This window comes from Ranitomeya variabilis, chromosome 6, assembly GCF_051348905.1.
Source record: "Ranitomeya variabilis isolate aRanVar5 chromosome 6, aRanVar5.hap1, whole genome shotgun sequence".
Lineage (NCBI taxonomy): Eukaryota > Metazoa > Chordata > Amphibia > Anura > Dendrobatidae > Ranitomeya > Ranitomeya variabilis.
Window position 1 is genome coordinate 280539112 of NC_135237.1, and position 12911 is coordinate 280552022.

General features: G+C 43.3%; 1 long non-coding RNA gene across 1 annotated transcript in view; it reads right to left on the bottom strand.

The window, feature by feature from the left end:
* The window catches only part of LOC143781101 (uncharacterized), a 149574-nt gene that overhangs the window by 105809 nt on the left and 30854 nt on the right, over positions 1 to 12911 (bottom strand). The window lies entirely within an intron of this gene.

A 12911-nucleotide genomic window follows, 5' to 3' on the forward strand; every position in this document is an offset into this window, starting at 1 on the left:
GCACTTCTGAGCCTCAACTGGCGGTGTTGGAGCACAGGAATTTAAGTTCAGGTGGTAGAAAGATGAACACAACAGGAGACCTGGATAACGTAGACAGTGACCTAATTATTTAATCAGGAGGAGGAGTGGCAAATTCCTGCGAGATCCAGGCCTTGTTCATTTTCAGGAAAGTAAGCCGGTCAACGTTATCGGAGGATAGTCGCATGCGACGGTCAGTTAGTACACCACCTGCAGCACTAAAGACACGTTCCGATAATACACTGGCCGCAGGGCAAGACAGCACCTCCAATGCATACTGGCTTAGCTCTGGCCATGTATCCAGCTTTGAGACCCAAAACTTGAAAGGGGAAGAGCCGTCTGGGAGTACAGCAAGAGGGCAAGACATGTAGTCTGTCACCATCTGACGGAACCGTTGCCTCCTGCTGACTGGAGCCGTCTGTGATGGTGTAGACTTTTGTGGGGGGCACAGAAAACTGTGCCACAGTTGGGCCATACTGGTCTTGCCTTGGGCAGAGGCACTGCTTCTGCTCCCTCTTTGTGCAGAGCCTCCTCCACTGCCTGGACGCACTGAGCTGCTTTGTAATGCACTAGCAGCACTTCTCTCAGTTGGAATGGAGAAGATGATGGAATTGACCAGTGTGTCTTGGTACTCCCGCATTTTTCGCTCCCGGTTCAACGGTGTGATGAGGCTTTCTACGTTGTCCCGGTAGCGAGGATCGAGGAGGGTGAACACCCAATAATCAGACATGTTGAGAATGTGGGCGATGCGGCGGTCGTTTCTCAGGCACTGCAGCATGTAATCCACCATGTGCTGCAGACTGCCAACTGCCCAAGAAACGCTGTCCCCTGCTGGAGGCGTGATCTCTGCCCGCTCGTCATCACCCCACCCTCGCTGTACACACTGAGTACTGGACAATTCGGTAACTCCCTCCTCTGGACGGACGTCTTCCTCCTCCATTGACTCCTCCTCATCCTCCTCACAAACTGTCCCCTGCCTACGCGTTTGTGAGGAACCACGTGGCGCTGACTGTCCAGAAGATGATGGAAATGGTGAATCCTCATCCTCCACCTCTTCCACAACATCATCCCTTAGCGCTTGCAGTGATTTTTCAAGCAGGCAGATAAGGGGGACAGTCATGCTGACTAGTGCATCATCTGCACTCGCCATCCGCGTGGAATAATCAAAGGGACGCAAAACCTGGCAGACGTCATTCATAGTGGCCCACTCTGTTGTTGTGAAGTCTGTACGGCGCTGACTGCGACTTTTTTGCGCCTGAAGCAGCTGGTACTCCATTACAGCTTGCTGCTGCTCACACAACCGCTCCAACATATGTAACGTGGAATTCCACCTGGTAGGTAGGTCACATATGATGCGATGTTCCGGCAGGCGGTGTCGGCGCTGCAGAGCCGCAATGCGCGCTTTTGCCGTGCTGGAACGCCGCAAGTGAGCACACTCTAGGCGGACCTTGTGCAGCAGTGCATCAAGATCCGGATAGTCCCTCAAAAAGCTCTGCACGACCAAATTGAGCACATGTGCCAGACATGGGATGTGAGTGAGGTTGCCGAGGCCCAGAGCTGCCACCAGATTTCGGCCATTATCACACACTACCATGCCTGGCTGGAGATTCGCTGGCACAAACCACACATCGCTCTCCTGCTTGATGGCATTCCAGAGCTCCTGCGCTGTGTGGCTACGATTCCCCAAAAAAATTAATTTCAACATGGCCTGTTGACGTTTGGCCACGGCTGTGCTCATGTCGGTCGTAACAGGTACACGTTCATCACGGGTCCATGTGGAGGTGGACCATGACGGCTCCTGCAGCGATGATTCTGAGGAACTGGTGTAAGAGGAGGAGTCAATGCGTACAGAATGGATTCCTGCAATCCTTGGAGTGGGCAGGACACGTCCTGCGCCACTCGCACGGTCTGTACCTGGCTCAACGACATTAACCCAATGGGCAGTGAGGGAAAGGTATCGCCCCTGTCCATGTTGACTGGTCCACGCATCGGTGGTGAGGTGGACCTTGCTACTGACGGCGTTCAGAAGCGCGTGTTTTATGTGTCCCTCCACATGCTTGTGCAGGGCAGGGACGGCTTGCCTGCTGAAGTAAAAGCGGCTGGGCACATTGTACTGTGGGACTGCCAATGACATCAAGTCACGGAAGCTGTCAGTCTCCACCAGCCTGAATGACAGCATTTCCAGTGACAGCAGTTTGGCAATGCCTGCAGTCAGAGCCTGTGCTCGTGGGTGGTTTGACGAGAAAGGCCGCCTTTTCTCCCATGCCTGTACTACCGATGGCTGTAGACTGGGCTGGGAGTGTGTGGATGACTGGGAAAGTGGTGCTGCGGGTGGAATTACAGCGGGTCTCTGGACAACAGGGCCAGAGGTTCTTCCATGGCGATCCTGGGAGGAAGCCGAACCAGCTGCGTGTGAGCTAGAGGAAGAGGCAACACGAGCTGAAGAGGTGGTAGCTGCCGCTGTTGGTTGGCCTACCTCTTCAGTGTGTTTTTCTAACTCCGCCGGGTGCCTGTTGCGCACATGTTTCCACATGTTGGAGGTATTGAGGTTGCTGACATTTCGACCTCTTTTGACTTTTTGATGACACACGTTGCATCTGACATAGCAAATGTCATCTGCAACTGTGTCAAAAAAGGACCAGGCACTGCAAGTCTTGGGAGCGCCCTTTTTGGCTTTTGGAAGAGACATGCTCCTAACGGGTGCCAAAGCGGAGGCTGCAGGATCCGCGGTCTTCCCCCTCCCTCTCCCTCTTTGGGCCGTACGGGGAATCTCTTCCTCAGAGCTGCTCCCACCACCTTCCTGTCCCTCACGCCAAGATGGGTCGAGGACCTCATCATCTACACTACCCTCTGCCCCCAACTGCTCCTCCTGGGTAGTCTCAGCAGCAGAGCACGCACCAGTAAGTGGCACCTGAGTGTCATCATCAGCTGATGCGGCCTGCGATGTGGTGACCGGAGCCACTGGCCCACCCGCCTCTTCAGAGGAAGACAGAAAAAGCTGTTGGGCATCACTGCACCCTGCCTCTTCTTCCATTTCTCCAATGCTGCTTGGCTGGCCCCCTGTTTCCAAGCCAAGAGATTCAGAGAACAGAAGTAGAGACGGCTCCTGTCCTGGGCTCTCTGTCTGCCTGGGCAATTTGGCAGGTGGTGAAGAGACAGATGGCTGCTCTCCAGTGCTCTGTGTCTGAGAGGATGTGGCACTAATGGAAGTTGATGCATTAGCTGCCATCCATCCGACAACAGCTTCAATTTGGTCTTGATGCAGCAGCGGTGTACGACGCTCTGACACAAAGCTGCGCATGAACGACTGTTGCCTGGTGAAAGTGGGTGCTGATGAGTCACCGGTGCCTGCAGCAGGCACAGAATCCCCACGTCCCCTTCCTGCTCCGCGCCCACGCCCACGCCCACGTGCCTTACTCACTGCCTTCTTCATCTTGGTTGACTGATAAAGATAAGCAGAAAAGTACTAACGGATTTGTGTGCTTATTCCTGAGCAACTCCTCCTAACAGGTATAAGAAACACTAATTTTCTAAAGTGTGGACTAGACTTTAATATGAGCTAATGTGGCCTACAGAAATGTAAAGTGGTGTAACTGGTGTGTTTGGTGAACTTTATTATTTATTTCTTTTTTGGGGGCTGAACTGACAACAGATAGAGCTGCAGTCACACAGAGACCGTGCAGACAGACGTAAACGGCGCTGCAAGGCCCAAAAACCCTCCTCTACTTTATCCTATGTAGTGTTTTTCCACAAATTAGCTGGAGACGGGTGGAAAGACACTAATAGGATTTTTTTAAATTAATTAGCAGCAGACTACACTACTTGAAAAAAAATTAAAATTGATTTGGCGGTATGACGCAGTGAACAACCCTGAGCTGGAGACAACCAGGCTACGGCTGCTCACAGACTACAGGGCGAGCTGCAGTCACACGGAGACCGTGCAGACAGCCGTAAACGGCGCTGCAAGGCCCAAAAACCCTCCTCTACTTTATCCTATGTAGTGTTTTTCCACAAATTAGCTGGAGACGGGTGGAAAGACACTAATAGGATTTTTTTAAATTAATTAGCAGCAGACTACACTACTTGAAAAAAAATTAAAATTGATTTGGCGGTATGACGCAGTGAACAACCCTGAGCTGGAGACAACCAGGCTATGGCTGCTCACAGACTACAGGGCGAGCTGCAGTCACACGGAGACCGTGCAGACAGCCGTAAACGGCGCTGCAAGGCCCAAAAACCCTCCTCTACTTTATCCTATGTAGTGTTTTTCCACAAATTAGCTGGAGACGGGTGGAAAGACACTAATAGGATTTTTTTGAATAAATTAGCAGCAGACTACACTACTTGAAAAAAAAAAAAAAAAAAGAACAGTATGAGGCAATGAACCACCCTCCCTGAACTGAATACAACCAGCTATGGATGGCCTATGTGGCTGCACTCAGACTAGAGAGTGGGCTGCACTCACACACACACACACACACAGACCTTGCAGATCGCTGTGAAAACAGCGCTACAAGGCAAAAGCAAGGTGAATAGTAGGTGAACACAGCGGTTGCTAAATTAGCCTTTGGAAAGCACAAAGAAGCAAATCGCTATCTCTAAACTGTCCCTCAGTCAGCAAACAGCGTCCTGTCACTAACTGAATTCACAGCAGAGTGATCGCAAAATGGCGCCAGCGACTTTTAAACTGCATCATGACATCATTTCAGCAGCCAATCACAGCCTTGCCAGTAGTTTCATGCCCTCCATGCTAAACAGGATGTGCCCACACTTGGAATCATTCTCATTGGCTGAATTTCGGAATTTTGAATCTGGGAACTTCCGATTCCAGTATCCGATACGCGGCAAGTATCGGAATCCCGGTATCGGAATTCCGATACCGCAAGTATCGGCCGATACCCGATACTTGCGGTATCGGAATGCTCAACACTACTCGAGAGTATTTATATAAAAAATCTAACAAATTTTATTTAATCAAAAAAGATGAAAAAAATAAGTAACAGAATGACACTAATAGCAGGAATATCAGGGATATTAAAGATTATATCCATATAAAAATATCAATCACATTGCATGAAAATTGATAAAAAATATCGATCCTATTATATAAATATTGCACTGAAATTATGCTAAATCCACATCAAATTGGTACCATCAGGAATCCTAATATATAGAAAATTAAGCACAATCAATATGGCCAATTGCAGCACCAACGGTGTCTCCTATTTGAATATATATACTTAATTAGTCAGGTCTAAAATAGACAGATAATGCTGCATATTGAAGCCGAAAGTAAAGTGCAATAGTGCGTACTACTTATATGTGATATAAGTGCTCAAGTGCAAAGATAAATGGCACATGATAAAGTAGTGTAACTTACATGGAAATATAGATGTAATGAGTCCCCACCTGCCGCCTCGACGCGCGTTTCGCCAATCTTCTTCAGGAGGCGTGGTTTACTAGTGTGTGTGTGTCAGTATAAATAGCTCAAGGAGCCAATCGGATCTAATGTTCCGCCTGACGTCAATCTATGCGGCGCATGCATAGATGTCACCGCACTCTATAGAAGCATTTCCTTCCACGCTCAATGGAACGCACGCCATCCATCGCTGCTAGACAGCTACAAACCTTTTTAAACAGAGTGGCACTACTGATTTTAATTCTAATTCCACCCATAGTGATTCCAAAGAACTAAAATCTAAATATAAAAGTCTATTAAATAAAAAAACTAGAATCCGGTGGACTAAAGCATCCTTAGATAATTATATATTACAAAATATTGTCCCACATGGCCTGAGGATCCAGCTATATCCTACCTTTGGGCTTGATGACTCTGAACTGACTACTAGATGGATGAATACAGCTTCTCTGTGCTCTAAAACTTTTATGGAAATCATAAATGTCAAAAATACATCTTTATTAGAAGAATTTGATATTGAATTAAATTCAATACAAAAAGACCTCACATCTGGACTAGCCTCCGATGATTTAAATAAATTCTATCAAGAGGTTAATGTGGAACTTGAGAAATGGGAACAACAAATTAGCTCTGCTAAAATGAAAAAATATCAGAGGGATAAACAAGATTATGAGCAAAAAAAGATCTACCGATGGCAAGTTAGATCACAAGAAAACGGTAATCCCATTAACAACGCAAGGAGTCCTTCCATTTCTTCTATTACGTCTGCATCGAGCAGTGCACCATCAGCACACGAGGCCGAATACCGATATCCAAGGCGGGTCAAAACACGATTTGGAGGAAGAAATCAATATCAAGAAAGGCAGAATAAGAAACGCAACGATCATCCAAAGGTAATTAACTTATCATCTCATACACTTTCTGATGATCATATATCATTATTAGAAAAGGGTCTAACCTTTTCCCCCCCCTCAACCACTAGACACATTTACGACAATAAAAGATGTCAATCTGTTCGCCAGAAAACTAATCCTTAAACGATTTCATGAAAAAACGACTATGGGAATAACACTGAGTTCTGAAGAGGAAAAGGAGACTCTTGCTATTCTTGAATCTTTGGCTGATGACCTTTCCTAATTTTCTTTTTAATAAATAAAAAAAAATCCCAAATATTAACTCCTGCTCAGCAGTTGAGATTTTTGTAAAATTAGTGACAGAGGATATTGAAAAAATTAATCATAAATATTACCTTAAATCCACTGATCTTAAAGAAAGAAAAATAATCCAAGAACTACAAGAATGGAATGACGTTACATTTAAAAGAGCGGACAAAGGTGGTAATTTAGTAATCTGGCCAAATGATCTCTATGAGAAACAAGCTTTTTTTTAAAATTACTATCTAATAGCCAATGTTATTAAAAAACTAAATTATATCCCGATTCAAGAATACCAAAGAGAACTTGTAAATATTCTAATAGAGGCTTATGAGGAAGGGATTATCTCCAAAAAACTGCTAGAGGTAATAGAAACATTAAAACCTAAACTCCCAACATTCTACCTCCTCCCTAAACTACATAAAAATGCACTAGACCCCCCCGGGCGCCCTATAATATCGGGTAACGAGAGTCTTACAGAGATTATATGTAAAATAATCGATTATTATTTAAAACCAATTGTAACTACATTGCCCTCTTTTACTCTAGATACAACCGCGGTGTTAAAAAGATTGGACCAACTTAATCTTGATGATAACATGATTCTCGTTACCGCGGACGTAGAGGCACTATATACCTCAATTAAACATACTCAAGGTATAGCAGCTGTAACATGGTTTTTACAAAATAGTAATCTTGATAATGATATGTGTAAGCTTCTCCTTACCTTATTAGAATTCATTCTTACGCATAATTGTTTTACGTTCAAGGACCAAATATTCCTCCAAGTACAAGGTACAGCTATGGGGACGGCTTGCGCCCCCTCTTACGCCAACTTATTCTTAGGTCTCTGGGAACATGATATATTTCAATGTTCAAATATCCCAGGTATTAACAAAATCCAAAATTGGATAAGATATATTGACGACATTATGTTCGTCTGGGAGGGAACTGTTGATGAGCTCAAAAAACTAATGACGGCACTCAATGATAATGATCTCAACATTCATTTGACGTATTCCTATGGACGTAGTATTACATTTCTTGATATTGATATATCCATCAATAATGACGGCTCTATTCTTACAACGATTTTTAGGAAACCTACTGCCACGAATTCATTTCTATATGCACAATCTTCCCATTTGCCATCTACAATTCGTTCCATTCCAGTGGGACAATACTTAAGAGCCAAAAGAATTTGCTCTACGGAGGATGCATATCAAGAGCAAGCTAAGGATCTCTATTCAAGATTCAGAGAAAGAGGATATGGACATAGACGTATTCAATACGCTTATAAAAAAACACAACAAGTTACAAGAAATCAGTTATTATACCAACAAAAGAAAAAAGAAAAAACTACTGATAGATCTAAGGTGAGACTAATCACTCCATATAATAGTCAATGGAAGGTTTTTCTAGAAATCATTCATAATCGATGGAATGTCTTGCTTACTGATCCCATCTTGAAAAAAACTCTTACTCCAAAACCACTAATAACTGCTAAAAGATCCAAGAATTTGGGCGATATGCTAGTCAGAAGTCACTATTCCTCTAAAAAACTCCCTCAAAAAAATATTTTTGGAGATATACAAGGTTTCTTTCCCTGCAAGAGATGTAAAGGATGTGCTAATACCATCAAAAGTAGAGGATTCAACAATGCAGATGAAACCCAGAAATATACGATTAGAAAATATCTTACCTGTACATCTCAGGGAGTAATTTACTTGGCACGATGCCCATGCCATAAAATATATATCGGCATGACTACAAGAGAACTTTACATACGAATAAGAGAACATGTACGTGACATTGAAAAATCTAAAAATGCCAATCAAGATGAACAACTCAAGACTCTTCCTCGCCATTTCAGGGTATTTCATAATTCGGATGCTAGAGGGCTCAAAATTATGGCTATAGACCAGGTAACCTTGGGGATAAGGGGAGGGAATGTGTTTATAGTATTATCCCAAGTAGAAAGTCGCTGGATTTTTAGACTTAATTCATTAACCCCAAATGGACTCAATGAGAGTCATGGTTTTGGATCTTTTCTTTAAAATCTATAAAAATCTTTAAAATCTTAAGGTCTTTCCGGTTCGGCTCTCCTAAATATGTTAGGTTATTAAGGTCCTTTGGTCTCATGATTTTTCTAGTTAATTAATTATGGGTGTTTTGCTTTGTTTTGTTTTGTTTTGCTTTATTTTACCATATTCTATTTATTGTGTTGTGTTGTTTTAGTTTATGATTTTAATTATTTATATATAATCTTTCAGATTTATTTGTAATCGCTGATGTGTTCTGTCCTGCGTCATCTATTGCGGGGAGGAAGAATTCTTCGGATAAAATTATCAATAGGACTTATTTGAAATTCTATCTTATGGATCGAAAAATTGTCAAGATTTCGCCATATTCCATATCAAATTTGGACTTCTGTATTAGCGGGTCGGCTAAACCTTTATGCTATGTTCTATTGTGAAATGTAATTTCTGCCATCTAGACAATTGTATAATATATACAAATACGTGTTTTTTATTTTTCGTATATTGAGACACTGGGTTTTACATATATTTTTCTGCACTACAAAATATCACTTATACCCATGTATATTATTATCATCATATAGTACATTTATATTAATTATTAGAATTCCCACTTACACTAAGATGATTAACAATTATCACATTTAATTAGATACATATCACATTTATATATATTTATATGTTATGTTCATAATAATAATTATGATTTATGCAATTAGTATAATCTATGTTTGAATTTTTGCACTTAGTTCTTTTTTCTATATACATATATAAAATCTTGCTGATTGGCAGCTAATACGCATGTTTAGATTCTCTGCATTCTGTTTTTTGACATGTTTTGTTATATATATATATAGTATTCTCATGTATGCACATATAACCTTTAATTTTTTATACATATCTCCGGTATGCGATCTTTAGCCCGCATAACTAATATGGTCAATGCGCAATCTCCGTTTATTCTGTTCCACTCATAAGCTTTTTTTCTACCTAGAGGCACATATAATTCCCGCTGATCGGCAGTCAGTACGCATGCCCAGATCTCCTGCACTTAGCTTTCCAGATATGCTCTTCCAGTATACGCACGTGATCCTCGCTGCCTAGCAGCGATGGATGGCGTGCGTTCCATTGAGCGTGGAAGGAAATGCTTCTTTAGAGTGCGGTGACATCTACGCATGCGCCGCATAGATTGACGTCAGGCGGAACATTAGATCTGATTGGCTCCTTGAGCTATTTATACTGACACACACACGCTAGTAAACCACGCCTCCTGAAGAAGATCGGCGAAACGCGCGTCGAGGCGGCAGGTGGGGACTCATTACATCTACATTTCCATGTAAGTTACACTACTTTATCATGTGCCATTTATCTTTGCACGTGAGCACTTATATCACATATAAGTAGTACGCAGTATTGCACTTTACTTTCGGCTTCAATATGCAGCACTATCTGTCTATTTTAGACCTGACTAATTAAGTATATATATTCAAATAGGAGACACCGTTGGTGCTGCAATTGGCCATATTGATTGTGCTTAATTTTCTATATATTAGGATTCCTGATGGTACCTGTTATGATCCTAGTGGTAGAGGATCTCAGAAGTTCCAGCTAAGTCCGCAAACACAAAAACCAGCTCATAGGGAGGTGGTAACTTGGCTGACCGTATATCTAATCCTAGCACAACAACTAGAAGTAGCCGGGGAACGTACCTACGTTGATTCTAGACGTCTCGCACCAGCCGGAGAACTAACTAACCCTTTCAGAGGAAATAAGACCTCACTTGCCTCAAGAGAAAGGACCCCAAAGTTATAATACAAGCCCCCAACAAATAATAACGGTGAGGTAAGAAGAAAAGACAAACGTAAGAATGAACTAGATTTAGCAAAGAGAGGCCCACTAATTAATAGCAGAAAATAGGAAGCGGACTTATACGGTCAGCAAAAACCCCACAAAAATATCCACGCTGAATATCCAAGAACCCCCGCACCGACTAACGGTGTGGGGGGAGAATATCAGCCCCCTAGAGCTTCCAGCAAAAATCAGGAATCACATTATGAACAAGCTGGAACAAAATAGAAGCAAAGCGAATAAACAAAAATAAGAAAGCAGGACTTAGCTTATCTTACAAAGAACAGAAGTCCAGGAGTCAGGAGAAAAGACATAGACTGACTACATCGATTCCAGGCACTAGACTGAGTTTCCAGGAAGTCTAAATAGGAACACCCAAGGCCTAACGAACCAGGTGGGTACCAACCTGGAGAAAGATGATCCAAGTGTAATACCGCTAGTGACCACAAGAGGGAGCCAAGAAATATAGTTCACAACAGTACCCCCCCTTTAAAGAGGGGTCACTGAACCCTCACCAAGACCACCAGGGCGATCAGGATGAGCAGCGTGAAAGGCACGAACCAAATCGGCCGCATGAACATCAGAGGCGACCACCCAGGAATTATCCTCCTGACCATAGCCCTTCCATTTGACCAGATACTGAAGCCTCCGTCTAGAGAGACTTGGGGTGGTTTGGCTGTGGGCACCATTACCTGTTATCCTCACCTTTGGTTTTTTCTTATAGGTGATATAGGTTGGTTTCATCTGTTGGTGGCAGTTTGATCAAGACATGATGGACCTTCAATTTTGAACCCTGCTGGTACCGTTTGGAGAAGAAATGAAAAAGAAAAAGAAAATCAGAGATCATTCTTGGAGCAATCAAAGCCCTTAACCTCAGGATCTGAGTGTTGGATTTGAGTAGTGCTTTTTATTATCTGAACTGTTATCTGGCCCTCGGCCCCTTTTCCTTTTGATTTTCCTTTTGAGTTTCCTTTTGAGTCCTCTTTGAGTACTTTATTTGGATATACAACCACTTACCTCTTTTGGGCGTTAGGCCCTAGTGTAATCTGACACATCCTGGTAGGTCGTGTTTTAAGGTTTAAGTCTAACTTGATTAAGTTCTCTACCCTCAACAGCTATATTTGGATGGATTGTGTGTGTTTGTGGTGTGTCTGTACCCTGGCCAGGGTCTGTATCGGTTTGAAGTAGTTTAATTTGGATGTTGTTTATGGTCCGGATTTGTTGTAAGTGGTGGACAAGCAACATATACATGTGCAATGGGCTTAATTGCCCTTATACTGAAGTACAGGACCTGTGGAGTGACAGTCCTAAATAGTCCCTTCTGGGACCTTTATTGAGTTTGAGAAATCTGAGTGGGGTCTGTGATGGGCGCATCTACTAGTTACTGACATGTTGCTAAGGTGCCAGGCGCCGGGCATAGTGGGAGATTGTTCCCCTTGTGGGCGCACTATAACCTAAAATCTTGGTCTACCTTCCCCTATCTGGGTGATCGCTGTATGCTTATGCCCGGGAACTGCACTGACACTAAGTAGTTTTTGTGATTTGTTACTATGGGGCCAAGGTATAGCCGGCTGAGTGCCGGTGGTTACTACGGTAACCATATCTAGACCTCAAGGTCTTTGCGCATGTCAGGAGGATTGCGCACAGCCCTCTGGGACCTTGCTCACCTGGCGCCTGCGCAGTTCATTAGGTATGACGCCAGGTGGAATCCCCGACGCCGCCATGTCGCTGCACAGCTGACATGAGGATTGCGCACAGCCCTCTGGGACCTTGTTCACCTAGCGCCTGCGCAGTTCATTAATTATGACGCCGGGTGGAATCTCTGACGCTGCCATGCCGCCGCACAGCTGACAGGTGCTCCTCCTTTTTTGATTTATCTTCTTACTATAAATACCAGAGAACAAACATGAACAACAGTATATTGACCTTGAGGAAGACGCCTTGAGCGTCGATACGCGTGGGTCAGGGCACCCACACAGCTATCCTGTTCTGACATGGTTGTTGGCTAATACCATTGATTTAGTTACCCGTACTAGGGCTAGGTAAGAACCATTATATCATTCCCTTGAGGTGTACATAGTGGGGTGACGATTTGAGTATTTAGACTCTTTCTTTTATACCCTTATTTGTGTTACGTTTCTTATCTGGTACCAGTTTCCTACTGTGGCATTTAGCCTCAATCTATTTTGGAATGTGTACACGGGTCTGGGACATACTGTCAGTAACAGGTGTGTTGACATATCAAATGATGGTATAATATATTAAGCTGTGTAGGATGCTTGCTTATTTGTAGTATTCATTGTATTTATTATATTGATGGACCCTTTATGTCCTTTGTTTTTAGATGTTTTTAACGTTTTCGTCTATGTTGTTTTCTAAATAAAGATTTGTTCTATTGCAAAACTATGTTGTGGTGATCCCAATGATTATGCA